At 33.3% G+C, this 14,249-nt stretch overlaps 1 pseudogene; it reads left to right on the top strand.

Moving 5' to 3' along the window:
• Positions 1–668: 668 nt before the first annotated feature.
• On the top strand, positions 669–787 carry LOC112469677 (annotated as a pseudogene).
• The last annotated feature ends 13,462 nt before the right edge of the window (positions 788–14,249 follow it).

Genomic DNA, 14,249 nt, shown 5'->3' with positions numbered 1-14,249 from the left:
GGGTGCAATTGCTGAGTCATGTGGTAAGTTTATGTTTAACTTTAAAAGAAACTGCCAAATTGTCTTTCAAAGTGGCTATACCATTTTGCATTTCTACTAGTAATGTTATGAGAGATCCTGCTAGAATATGAGTTGAATTGCATTACATCAGTTGAGGAAGATTGACATGCTAACAATATTGAGTCTTTGAAACCATAAGAATGATATATCTTTATATTTATTAATCATCATTAATTTTTCTCAGCAATTTTTTGAAGTTTTCAGTGTACAAGTCTTATACATCTTTTGAAAAATTTATCACTAAGTATTTCACATTCCCCTGATATTGTAAACAGTATTTTTAAGTTGAAATTCCCAATTGTGTGTTGCTAGTATTATAAACAAAATTGATATTTACTAGCCTACTCTACACAGATGATCATAGGAAAGTTTTATTTCTTTCTTTCTAATCTGTTTGCCTTTTATTTCCTTCATCTTTCCTCATTAGCAAGGACTTTTAGTATAATGTTGATAGAAGGGGTTAGAGTAAAATCCTTGTTCTTGATCTTACAAGATCTTTCACCAATAAATATAATGCTCGCTGTGTGTTTTCAAACATGCCTTTTAACAAATTGAGGAAGTTCTTTTCTATTCCTAATTTTTAAGCATTTTTGTCAAGAATGGGGTATGACTATGGCCATGCCACCCTAAACATGCCCGATCCTTTCTGATCTTGGAAGCTAAGCAGGATCGGGCCTGGTTAGTACTTGGATGGGAGACCACCTAGGAAGACCAGGTGCTGTAGACGTAAGAAAAAAAATTTTTTTTTAAAAAATCAAAGAATAGGGCATGAATTTTTGTCAAGTATTTTCCCTGCATATATTGAGATTATCATATAATTTTTCTTTTAGGCTGTTAATATGGTGGATTATACTGATTGCTTTTCAAATGTTCAATCCACCTTGTATTACTGGAAAAAACTCTACTTAATCATGATGTATTATCTTTTTGATATATTGCCAGATTCGATTTGCTAATATTCATGAGAAATATTGCTTTCTAGTTTTTCTTTTTTAATTTCTTTTTCTTTTTCTTTCTAATATATTTGTCCAGTTTGGTATCAGGTCAATTATGGCCTCATAGAATGAGATGGAATGTCTTCTCTTCTCTTATTTTTTGAAAGAGTTGGTATAGAGCTGGCATTATTTTTTTCTTAACTGTTTGGCAGAATCCACCCATGAAACCATCTAGTTTTGTAATATTGTTTGTGGGAAGGTTCTAAAACTATGAATTCAATTCAGTTAAAACATACAGGATTATTCAGATTACCATTTTTTATTTTCTTGAATAAGCATTGGAAGTTTGTGCCTTTTAACAAATTTATTTAAGTTGTTAAATTTATTGGCAAAAAGTTGTTTAAATATTTTCTTATCATTTTAATGTCAGTAGTATCTGTAGTTATTATCCATATAGCATTTCAGATATTGATAATTAATTTTTCTTTTTTTTCTGATAGTTTCACTAAAGGTTAATTATTTTATTGGTTTTTTCGAGGTGACAACTTATTTTTTCATTGACATATCTCTTTATTTCATTAATATCTGCTCTTACCCTTATTACTTCCTTCCTTTGGCTTACTTTTGAATTTTCTTGTTTTAGTTTTCTAAGACGAAAGCTTAGATTTGTTTTGATATCCTTTTTTGTTTTTCTATTGTAAGTGCTTTATAGCGGGAATATCCTTTTTTGTTTTTCTATTGTAAGTGCTTTATGCTACAGATTTCCCTCTAAGCACTGTTTGGTGGCATCCCACACATTTGATATATTTTTATTTTCATTTAGTTCAAAATAATTTCTAATTTTCCTTGTGATTTTTTCTTCAACCCATGAGTTATTATATATAAATGTGCTACATAATTTCCAAATATTTGGGAGGATTTTCCAAATACTTTTCTATTATTGATTTCTGCTATGATTATACTGTGGTCGGAGAATATACATTGTACAATTTCTGTCCCTTTGTATGTATTGAGATTGTTTTATAGTTCAGAACATGGCCTATCTTGGTGAATCTTCTATATACATTTGAAAAAATATGTATTTTTCTATTTTTGAGCGGGGTATTCTAAAAGTCAATTAGGTCAACTTGGTAAATAGTGTTGATCAAGTCTTCTTACTGATTTTCTGTCTGCTTATTCTTTCAATTATTGAAAAAGGGATTTTGAAATCTCCAACTACAATTATGAATTTGTCTGTTTCTCTTTTCAATTCTATGTTTTCGCTTCCTATATTTTGCAGTTCTGTTTTTAGATGCAGATACGTTTAGGATTGTTATATCATTGTGCTCCATCTCTCTTTATCCCAGTAATATTTCTTACTCTGAAATCTACTTTATCTGATATTAATATAGCTACACCAACTTTCTTTTTATTAGATTTAGCATGATATGTCTCTTTCCATTCATTTACTTTTAACTTATATTTAACTTATATTTTGGCTTATATTTAAAGTGTGTTTTTTTATGGACAGCATATAGTTGAGTCTTCGTTTTTTTATTCACCTAAAAATTGTTTTTAATTGGAGTATTTAACTATTTATATTTAATGTAATTATCATTACATTATGATTCAGTTTAAATGTGCTACCTTGCTCTTTGTCTCATTATTTTTTGTTCTTTTTTGCTTTGTTTTGTATTAATTTTTATTCCATTTTCTCTCCATTGTTAGCTTATTAGCTGTACCTCATTTTTAGTTGGTCACTCCTCATTTCACAGGTTAAATAAACTGAACCTTACAAGTGTTAACCATTTGTCCAAAATCACAAAATAGTTAAGCCAAAGCCCTTACATTTTCTTTTATCCTATGTTATTTACTCTGCCCCAGCCACAATGGCCTCCTTGCTGCTCCTCAGCCATGCAGGATACAGTTCCAGCTTAGGGGTCATTGGCACTGACTATTTGCTCACTTTGGAATTCTCTTTTCCTAGTTATCTAACTCACCTCCTGATAGTCTTTGCTCTAATGTCACTATTCAATAATGCCTACCCCAGCTATACTATTTTAAATTTTATCCTCCACCCTAACCTTCCCTGCCAATACTTCTTATCCTGTTTTATTATTTTTAAAGATAGCATATACAGTTTTGGGGTTTATTATGTTTATTGTTTATATCTTTCCTTCAATGGAATGTAAACTCCATGAGATCAGGAATTTTGTCTGTTTTTTAAAATAATGTATCCCAATACTCAGAATGGTACCTGAAACATAGTAGACATTTAATAAATATTTGTGGAATGAATGAACACTTTGGCAAGGGGAAAGCACAAGAAGTAAATGTACTGATTACAATGAAATATAGCTACATAAAAATACTTGCAACAACTGTGCATAAAACTATATAAATTTTATTCTTAAAATATCATTCAATGTGGTTAAAACTCTAAAATAAATATAATTTAGATAAAGTTGCATTACTTCATGTAGCACATTATTTCATATAAAGAAGGAAATAATTGAGAGAGAATGGAATAAGAGGCTACCTGCTTGGTGTGATTCAAGGGATTTTGAGTTAAAACTATTCTAAGCATTTTTTTTCTTTCTTCTCTCTCCATAACCTGACAAAGTCTAAAATTCTACCATAAGAGAAATATACCTTTAAATTTTATGGGATTTTTTTGGTAGTCTGTAGGCATTGCTACCGAAATGCAAATAGTCCTTAAAGAGGAAGGAATATACTTCAACTAGTATAAATTTAGTCTTTGGAGAGGATTCACTGATATCATGTCAAAGTAACTGCTTCTGAGAATGAGACCTGTATACTGACAAATAAAACCTTCCCATGACTCATTTGACCAGCTTTATAATTCAGGCTGACACCAAAATTTTATTGGCTAATGTGGCCATTGTGTGCGTACTATTGTGTGGATATCCTAATGAGAGGTAGATCCAGAGGGGCTTCCTGATAGATAGATTCCTTTTTGGAGTATTAAAATTCAGATCCCTTTATACTCTAAACTTCATCTTTGATAGATGATTTTAGTATTTATGTATAAAATTTGAACATATAGAGTGGTTTGAGTTAATCCATAAAAATTTTAAATGAGATGGACCTTGGCAGAAACTAGGCTGTGTGCCTGTTTTTCTATTTACAATGCAATGAAACCTTTAATTCCAGGGATCCTCATGAGTTTTTTAATCTCTAATTTGTCCAAAAAGACACCAGAGTGATAGAGGCAAATATTAACAATTATAACCTATCTTGAAGAAAACACATGCAAAGGTAGGTGAGGTTTAGAGAATTCAGAGGTGAGATTATGTCTATGTGGCTTCATCCAGAGTTGTGGAAACTTGAATGATTCTCTTACATTTGTAAAGTGTAATGAAAATAAAGTGTTAACACTTTTTCTCCTGCTACATGAAACTGATTATAAATGAATGGTCAATTGACAGTTTCTTCAACAACTCAGAATTTTTCTAAAGCATTTATTCAAAAGATGAGAAAAGGGATGAATAACAAGGCATAGGAGTAATTATTTTAATAGCAGATAATTTAATTTCTCTTTTAATGAAATATTCTATCATTTTTATTCCCATCTCTCATTTCATCCCATATTTTTCAGGAACTTCCCAGTTTTTAGTAGTATTGGATGCCTGCTTATATGTCTTAAGGGTCTTTAGATCTTAGAAATTCACTATTGAAATGTAAATGACCATGAGAGGTCGTGAGTCTTCGGAAGTGGAATGGGCAACATCACTTTAAAAGTAATGCAAGGCAAAGAAAAATAAAAGAAATGTAGAGAATTTGGATCAGGAGCCAATACTATTTACTTTTCCTCTGTGTCATAAAGAGTAAATCATTTAATTTTTTTTTTTCTACCTTATGTTCTGACTTACTTTATTCTGTGGTTGACTCTTACAAGCAAAAAGAGACTGGTAATCTGGCTAATCCATAGGCTAGAAATTCTTTTTAGATTCTGAATTATTCAGAATTTAGATTTTGAATTATTCAGAATCTAAAAAGAATTTCTTTTTAATTATAGTCAATATTCTATTTAAACTTCTAATAATTATCTGACTTCTATTTGACCACAGAGATCCCTGCTAATTTAGTATTTGTCATGTAGATAATAACAGTTGACATTTATTGAGTCCTTCCAATGAGGTAGAAACCATGCCACAACTTTTTTAAAAAATAAACTTTTAATCTTAAAATAGTTCTAGGTTTACAGAAAGATTAAGAAGATAACAGAGTTACCATATACCCCACACTCAGTTCCATCTATTGCTAATTAAAAATAGGTACATTATAATGGTATATTTGCTACATGTACATTAATATGTTACATTTGCCACAATAAACTAACCTATATTGATATATTATTAACCAAAAGCCATCATTTACTCATATTTCCTTAGATTTTACCTTTGTTTTTTTCTGTTCCAGGACCCTATTCTGAATACCACATTACGTTTGGTTTGGTATATCTCCTTAGGCTCCTTTTGACTGGACAATTTCTTTTACTCTCCCTGTTTTTGATGGTCCTAATAATTTTAAGGACTAGGTATAGATTTCATTATGTTCCTCTGTTGGTAATTGTCTGATGATAAAATTAAGGTAATGGGTTTTGGGAAGAAGGCAATAGAGGTAAAGTATCATTCTCATCATATTTTATCAAGAGTATATACTATCAAAATGACATCGCTATTGATGTTAACCTTGATCACCTGGCTGAGGTAGTGAGTGTCAGTTATCTTAACTCCAAAGCTAGAATTTCCTTTCTCCCCAAATCCTCTACACTGTATTCTTTGGAAGAAAGTCACTATGTACAGCTCACATTTAAGTGACATGTTCTACATCCTTGATTGTGGAATGTCTATATAAATTATTTAGAATTTTTCTCCATGGAGGATTTGTCTATTCTTATAATTAATTAATTAACCTATATCAATATGGACTCACAGATGTTTGCTTCATACTTTGGATTATAATCTAACATGATTTTATTCATTTTCTTGTTTAAATTGTACCAGCTTTGGCAATTGGGAGCTCTATTGGTTGGCTTCTATGTCCCTTTAACATGCCCCGATTATTGTGGGTTTTGGGGTTTTGTTTTTGTTTTTTTCATTTTTGAGCACTTTCTTACTTTCTGGCATGCTTCAGGCTCATCTTGTATATGTTTCCTGCCCCAGCCCTAGACTCAGACATTTCTCCAAGATCCCTAGTTCCTTTTATTGGAGAATTAGAAACCAAGATCTGGGTATTAGGTGTGCTCATTTATACTGGAGTGTTGTGTTTTTGCCCCTCTCAGTTGATAGAGCACAAAAACATATGTGTATGTTAACCTCTGGATATACACATATTTATAAATATTTCTACACGTAACTATCAGTATCTACGTTAAGCTAGACATAAATGTATACCAATGTCTCCAATTCTAATCCATTACCTAATGGATTATTCTAGCTTCAACCTCTGCTTATCTGTAGTAGTTTCAGAACTGTTAACTCATACCTCCATGAGAAACAATTTTATCAATTAGGGCACAATGCTTATATGCAGTTTCTGCTACCTTTAGTCATGCATACTTTACTCATTTTCACAGTTACATAGTTAAGAATTTTTTCTCCCTACCTCCTTCAGAAAGATGTTTTATATATTTGTAATCAGTTAGAATATTTTATTACATTCTGCATTCCAACCTCCTGAACTATTTTTTTTTTAATTTTACATATTAAGGTGTACTTTTGTGCTACAAAATTCTATGCGTTTTGACAAATGTGTCATGTCATGTATCTACCATTATAATGTCATACAGAATAGTTTGACTGCTCTAAAAGATTCTCTATGCCTTACTAGCACACTTGTCCTGAACCCTTGGAGACCAATGATCTGCTTATAATCTCTGTAGTTTTACATTTCAGAGAATATCATACAATTTGGATCATAAATTATTTAGCATCTGCAGACTGGCTTCTTTCACTTAGCAGTATACATTTAGGCAATCCATGTCTTTTTGTGGCTTTATAGCTCGTTCATTTCTTTTTTATGGAATAGTATTCTATTGTGTGGATATGCCACAGTTTATCTGTTTACCTCTGAAGAACATCTCGGTTACTTCCAGTTTGGGTGATTATGAATAAAGGTCTATAAGCATTTATATGAAGGTTTATGTGTGGACATAGTTTTCAAATCAGGTAAATATGTATGAGTATGATTGCTGGATTATATGTGTAAGCCTATGTTTAGCTTTGTAAAAACCTGCCAAGCTGTCTTTCAATGTGGCTATAACATTTACATTTTCCACTAGCCTTGTGTCCAGCATTCAATAAAAAAATTGAATGCTGGACATGTTGTATTTAGTAATAGGAACTGAAGTAAATAGGACGTGAGTGTGTGGATTTATGTTAATCTGTCTAGTAGTTTGACTGTGTTTAATGTTTACTGTAGCTATAGATTCCAGAGGCTTCAAATTTCTCCAGTGTCCTACATTTTGTCTCTCTTCTTGACTTTAGGCTTCCCTAAATGCTCCTCCTTAGCAAGATTCTAAATCTTGCAGTTCTTTAGCTGCAATCTATCACTATTATATACCAACAGAAGTCCTGTTGATATGGTGGTCAAGCATGGGGGACGGAAAGTGTTCTAAAATTCTGTAATTTAATCATAGTCTTTTAGTGGGCCTGTGTCTCAGGGCTGTGACTTCACAAGTATTTCTCCATGGTATAGATTTCTCTCTACTCTACCATTCCTTTTCCTGGCCTCCGTAGACTTTTTATTTTTTTTTTAATCTTAGGTGAGACAGGAAGGCTTTTGAGAGCTGGTGTTGGAGGGGTGTCCCTCAGCTGAGATAAGGCTCTGGCAAAGTCTTCTCTCCTAGAGGATGGAATTTTGCTATGGAAGAGGTCTGGGCTTATTACATTATGATTACTCTTCCCCAAACCCTGCTAAAGCCAGAGCCATGAACTAGGGATCTTTTTCTGATCTTCACCCTGAGAACCTTGTGAGATTCCTGGAGGTAAAGCACATGAGAGTGTGGCAGCCTCCCTAAGAGTTCGATCCCCAGGGGTTTCCCACTCTCATGTTAGTCCAAACTCAACCTTCAACAATTCACTAAAATTATCATTTATGTCTTCTTACCAGTTTATGGCTCCAGCTGCTTCTGTTCCAGGTAAGCAGACCTTGGCTGTGTCTTCTTAGATGTACCTGCCTCTCCAGGTTTTTAGTGCTGGTTTGCTTTGTGACCTCAATTCTCTAATGGGTCCAAGAAAGTTGTTGGTTTTAGTTTGTCCACATTTTTCTTGTTATAAAGACAGAAGTGACAGCTTTCAAGCTTTTTCCATGTCGGAGCTGAATGGGAAGTCTTCCATGCCACAGTCTTTATGTGCATTAATTGTATTTAATTTTTTTTTAACAAGCAATTGAATAGTTACTATCATTGCCCCTATTTTATTTGTGAGAAAAATTGATTGACCAAATGAATCTTAAATTTTGTAAATGAGATTAAAAACTAATATCAAAGTGCTTGGAAATGTTAGAAGAGAAAAAAAGATTGTTTCTTAGGATAATGCACCTTCTCAAATTGTTGCCTATATCTGGTTTTGCCAAAACATGTTTCATCATTACTTTATAGCTAATGGCTTTTTTTTTTAAGAATCTGTGTTGAATGATTAAAAAGCAAGTTCATTTTTCCTTAGAGAATATATATATATATAACACTAGGTTACTTTTAATTAACTTCTACCTAGGATAAAATTCATATATGTTCAGTTTGCATTGGAGCTTTATTTTCATGCTGTAATTTCTACACAAGCCTCAAATTGAATTTTTGGAAATCCTAGGTTGTGCTGAGGTTCTTCTAATAATCCCAAATAACAAAATACCTTGGAATAGATTCACCATGTACCAAAAATGCCGAATTCTGTAGTGGTTGTATTCCAGTAAGCTTCAGAGTCATTCTTAATGTATGGCAATAACAACTTTTCTGTATTTGAATATATATTTTTCACTTTACCAGAGGCAACACAAAAGTACATATTCATAAAATTAAATCAAAACTGTTACATTTCTGTTCATTCTTTTCTGTAAGTATACAGCAGTTGAAAGATAGATTGAAGAGGTTAAGTGATGCTCTCACAGATTCACTATGATGTGTAAGATAAAAGAGAACCATTAAATTGTGCATCTTATTTATGGGGAAACAGAAGTGGGCCCTATGGATTGTCAAATACTGTATGAAATATAACTGAGTCTAGTAATGCAGTTTTGCTAATCATTCTATTGTTTGTCTGAGCCTCAGCAGTAAGGTAGTTTACTCAGTAGTGGCTCAGTGGTTTATTTGTTTTCATAGCATTTGGGGGACTGTTTTCATATTTAATGTTTAAATTATGCTAATGAGTGGTTCATGCATTCTCTTTAGGAAAGGCCCCCCAGTCACATGACACAGAGCCCTGGCAGCATGCCAAGCCCAGGAAAGTTCATATAATGTCAAAATTATCGAAGAACCTGGAGAGAGACAAAAATACTGTTGTGCTCAAGTGATGAAAATGAGGCTAGTTCTCTGACGTGACCTGTCAGACAGCAGACAGTTGACTCCTAAATGGCCAGGGATGTAGCTTTTGGGTAGAGACCTTATTTCCACAGTGGCTTTGGGCAGAACCATCAAATATAGTTTTGGGGTATGAATTCAGGGAAAACTGTATCTTGCAAGTATAGTTACCAAGTGTGGTCACCAAGAAAAAGTAAAAGTATTGTCACCAAGAAGGGGTTTCTGCACTGATCTCTGCAAACTGACTGCCTGTGTCCCTGGGCATTTTAAAATAAAGAAATAGGAAGCACCGTAAGAGAAAGAATAAATAGCTTCTCTTCCTTAGAAAAAAGTAACACTTTCAGATATGCAAACAGAGCAATCAGGGCAAATAATGTAGATTGCAATTCTAAATTAGAGAAACATCGAACATTTCTTATTGCAGGGATTCTTAATCTGAGACTCATGCTGAGCATAGAAAGGAAAGGGGAAGGTTTCATAAACCTTGAAATTATTGGCAAAATTGGCCATGTAGGTTCATTTTTTAGGGGAGAAAGGCAAGTGCTTTTATCAAATATACCAAGATAGGTATCTATTAAACAAAAAATATAAGGAAGATTAATAAACAACAACTTAGTTGTATCTTCGAGTAGATAAAACAAAATGTGTATTGTTTAAACTGAAAATGGTTGAAATACTTCTTTAGAGATAGGTAGACTTAGGTTCAAACTACAACTCTATTGCTTCAAATACTGAGAAACTTAGAGTTCTTATTAAAAGAGGGACACACAATGATACTCCCTTCATTGAGTTATTATAATTGTCTGGATGAACAATAGAAATATAGTTATAAAATGCCCAGCAGACTTCCTGGCATGCAGTGGGTATTTAATAAATGTTATATCCAAAGCAGGATTTGAGAGTTGTTATGATATATGTAATTTATTTTAAAATACTTCTGTAAGAAAGCAAGCAAGTGAGCAAGCAAGCAGGCAACATGTGTGATATATGTAGATACTGCTTGGTTTGAGTCACATACTAAACAGAAATTCAATTTTCAAGGCAACCAAATGATACCTTATCAGAGGTCCACACTCTAAAATGTGCTTATTATAAGTGTTTCAGTTATATTTGTCTTTGATTAGCACCAGATGCTAGAATGAAAGCTAGAAATGAGTTTTCATTGATGATATTTGTGGTTCATTAATTAGAATAATGGACTGTAGAAGTAGGCTTTTGCTGGCGGAATGAGTAGGATTCTCAGTATATGTAGAATGGATGGAATATTTTAGAGATCCCCTGCCCCCCACACACACACACACACACACACACACAAACACTTCCATAAATAGGAATTAAGAACTAGCAGGTCCTTTGTAGCCTGTACCTTCAAGAATGGTGTGGTATCTATGGCTTTATCCTACATTTAGCTGTTGATGCTAATGTAGATTATCAAGACCAGGGAATACTGCTTCTATAATATTGACTCATCTGCCTCTAGTGAGTTTCTTGTGCATAGGCACACTTCATAGGACAGAGAATTAGGGTTTCAGTGAATTTACAGAACAGGCTATATAAACTGCTGTATGCCTGCTTGCTAGTAAAAATATAATAAATGTCAGCATATTTGGGAGACTTTGGTCAGAAATTTGCTCTCATTGAAGAGGCTATGTCTGTAATTACAATATATGGTGGCTATAATTACATACCAAAAACATCAAATTAAATGTGACTGAATTAGCTTACGCCAATTCACAGTAAGAGTCGAAGAGTAAAACCTTTAGTCGGAACAAAGTAGGTAAACCCAAGTCCATGAATTCATGAAAAAGTGAAGTAAAAACAAGGCCACTGGGCAGATGACAAACAAGGAGGGCAAAACTAACTAAGATAAAAGGAGATAAAAGGCTTCAAATAAAGGCAAATAGGAGTCAGATAGACTGAGGAATCTTAAGAGGCAGGGGAAAGCAAACAAGTGAACAGGCGACCAAAAATTTTGATCAGCTAAGCAGAACTTTGCCTCAGCCAGGGAGATGGATACAGTTCTAATTAGGGTAATACTCATTTTTGAGCATCTGTAGGTAGAGGTGAGTGAGGTAGAGGAGAGAGATGGGCCACTGTTGGGAGACATCTCCCAACACAGGAAGATCCTGACAAGGGGTTTACATTGTATCAACCCCTCTGTCTATTCCTGGCACACTTTTCTATCTTCCTTTAAAGGCACTCACCTTGAGGATGTGGAGCAATCAAAACCTTCAGACATTGCTGGTGGTAATGAACAATGGTAAAACCACTTTAGAAAACAATTTGGTCATTTCCTTTAAATATAAGACACATTTACCATATGCTCCAGCAAACTCACTTCTAGACATTTATCTAAGAGAAATGAAAACATACATTTATACAAAGACTGTTCAGAGTAGCTTCATTCTTAACAGTTCAAAATAGAAAAAAAAAACAGTCATCACTTGGTGAGTGGATGAAGAAATTGTGGAATATATGTACAATGGAATACTACTCAGCAACAAAAAGAACTAACTATTGATAATATTATTTGCCCAAATATTAATATCATTGGTACATTATCATCTTTGCTACTTTGTGTGCAGCAATAGGGAGATTTTGTAAGAAATACAGAAGTACAGAGAAAGAAAGCTGGTAGGATTTTCAGGCACAGAAGCAAACTGGTAGAGAAAACAGTTTCAGTTTGGAAAATATTCTGAAAATTCTCTAAGCAAGTCACAGAGGATGTCTACTATATTGATGAAAGTTGTCACCTTTGGACATTCAAATGACATTCATGTGAGGCATTTTGTTTTCTCTGGACACCACTCTCTCAAGAATTGGAAATGAAACAACTTTTATAATTTTTTTCACTAGCTTCTTGCCCTTTAGAAAATAAAACCTAGATTCTTTTCTCTGAAAATAACCGATGCTACTTTTTTAAATAATATAAGTTGCCTTTTCAAATTTTAGCACAGGGATGGATTTTCTTTGTGAACTTCAGCTCACTGTGCCAGAAATCAGAAAGTAACAGAAGAGAAAGAGACCCTTTTTGTACCTATAGGAATCTGTTGGGAGAAGTACTATACACAGGACCAAGAACATAGTGGTTTTGAAAGCCGGAATTCATAAACAGGCTAGTAATCAATGGAAAGGTTTATAATTTAGGATTTAGTTGGAGGATGGTTAATTACTAATACTTTAAAATAAGCTTGTTTATTTATTTTTTTATGGGCCTTGCATATGTTAATAACTTATTATTATATATCTCAATAAGCCCCAGATAAAATGGGCAGAAGTTTCATTTAACAATAGTTGCTGGTGAACTTTCTCTGTGAACTAGTTCTAACTTTAATTTGTGTTCTCCTAGTGAAAATTAACTGTAAATGTATTATCTCCCCCAATTTTTTTTTCCCTTTCTGAAGAGTGGGAAGAGGGGCACAGGATTACCAAAGAGAAGAATCCCAAACAATGGAATCAGAAACTTTTAATATCATGCAAAGGAGGTGAAGTTAATAAGCTCTACCTTGTTTATAGGTACAGTTCTCTGCCCCATTTCCTGGACTAGAAGTGAGCACAGAGCCTGTTGACCACTAGGAAATCTTAAATGGATGTCTTTCTTATGATTCATTCACAGAAACTGATATAATATACCCTTTGTTTTCTCCTCCACTCACTTTTCTAGTGTCAGTGATATGAAGCAAAATGGGCAAAGGGGGCAGAAAACAGGCATTGGGAACAATCAATGGGTCGGGCACACTCAGACTCTCAAAGTACACTAGAAACACACCAGGTAAAGTTATTGAAGCAATTTTCTCTATAAAAACTAGTGCTTATTTAAGTGAATAAAAATACAAGCCACAGGTTGGGAGAAACTATTCACAAAACACGTATCTAATAAAGGAATTGTATCCAAAATATACAAAGAACTCTTAAGATTCAATAGTAAGGAAATAAACAATCTAATAAAAAAAATGGATGAAAGATCTAACAAACACTTCACCAAAGAAAGTATATAGATGGAAAAAAATAAGCAGATGAAAGATGCTCAACATTGTGTCATTAAGGAATTTAAAATAACAATGAGTTACCACTATATGCCTTAGAATAGCTAAAATTCAAAACACTGACAACACCAAATGCTGGCAAGAATGTGAAGCAACAGAGACTCTCATTTACTGCTGGTGGGAATGCAAAATGGGACAGCCACTTTGGAAGACAGTTTGGCAGTTTCTTACAAATGTAGGCTTACCATGTGATCCAGCAGTCATGCTCCTATGTATTTACCCAAATGAATTAAAAATTTATATACTCACAAAACTTGCACATACATGTTTACAGCAGCTTTATTAATTATTGACATAAATTGGAAGCAACCAATATGTTTATTGGTAAGTAAATGGACAAACTGCAATACGTATATACAATGGACCATTACTCATTATGACAAAATAAAAAATATATATTTATATTTAGATATAAATATATTATGAAAGTAATATAAAGAAATGAGCCATCAAGACAGGAAAATATATGAATGAATCTTGAATGCATATTGCTAAGTAAAAGAAGCCACTCTAAAAAGGCCACATATTGTATGATTCCAACTATATGACATTCTAGAAAAGACAAACTAATTGAGACAGTAAAAAGATCAGTGGTTGCCAGGTGGAGAGGCGGTAGGTCGAGAAGATGTTATGCATTTGTAAAAATCCATAGAACGTATAAAAAACTAAGAGCAAACACCAATGTAA

This window comes from Pteropus alecto, unplaced genomic scaffold (assembly GCF_000325575.1).
Source record: "Pteropus alecto unplaced genomic scaffold, ASM32557v1 scaffold86, whole genome shotgun sequence".
Classification (NCBI taxonomy): Eukaryota; Metazoa; Chordata; class Mammalia; order Chiroptera; family Pteropodidae; genus Pteropus; species Pteropus alecto.
This window is presented reverse-complemented; position numbering and strand designations above follow the sequence as displayed.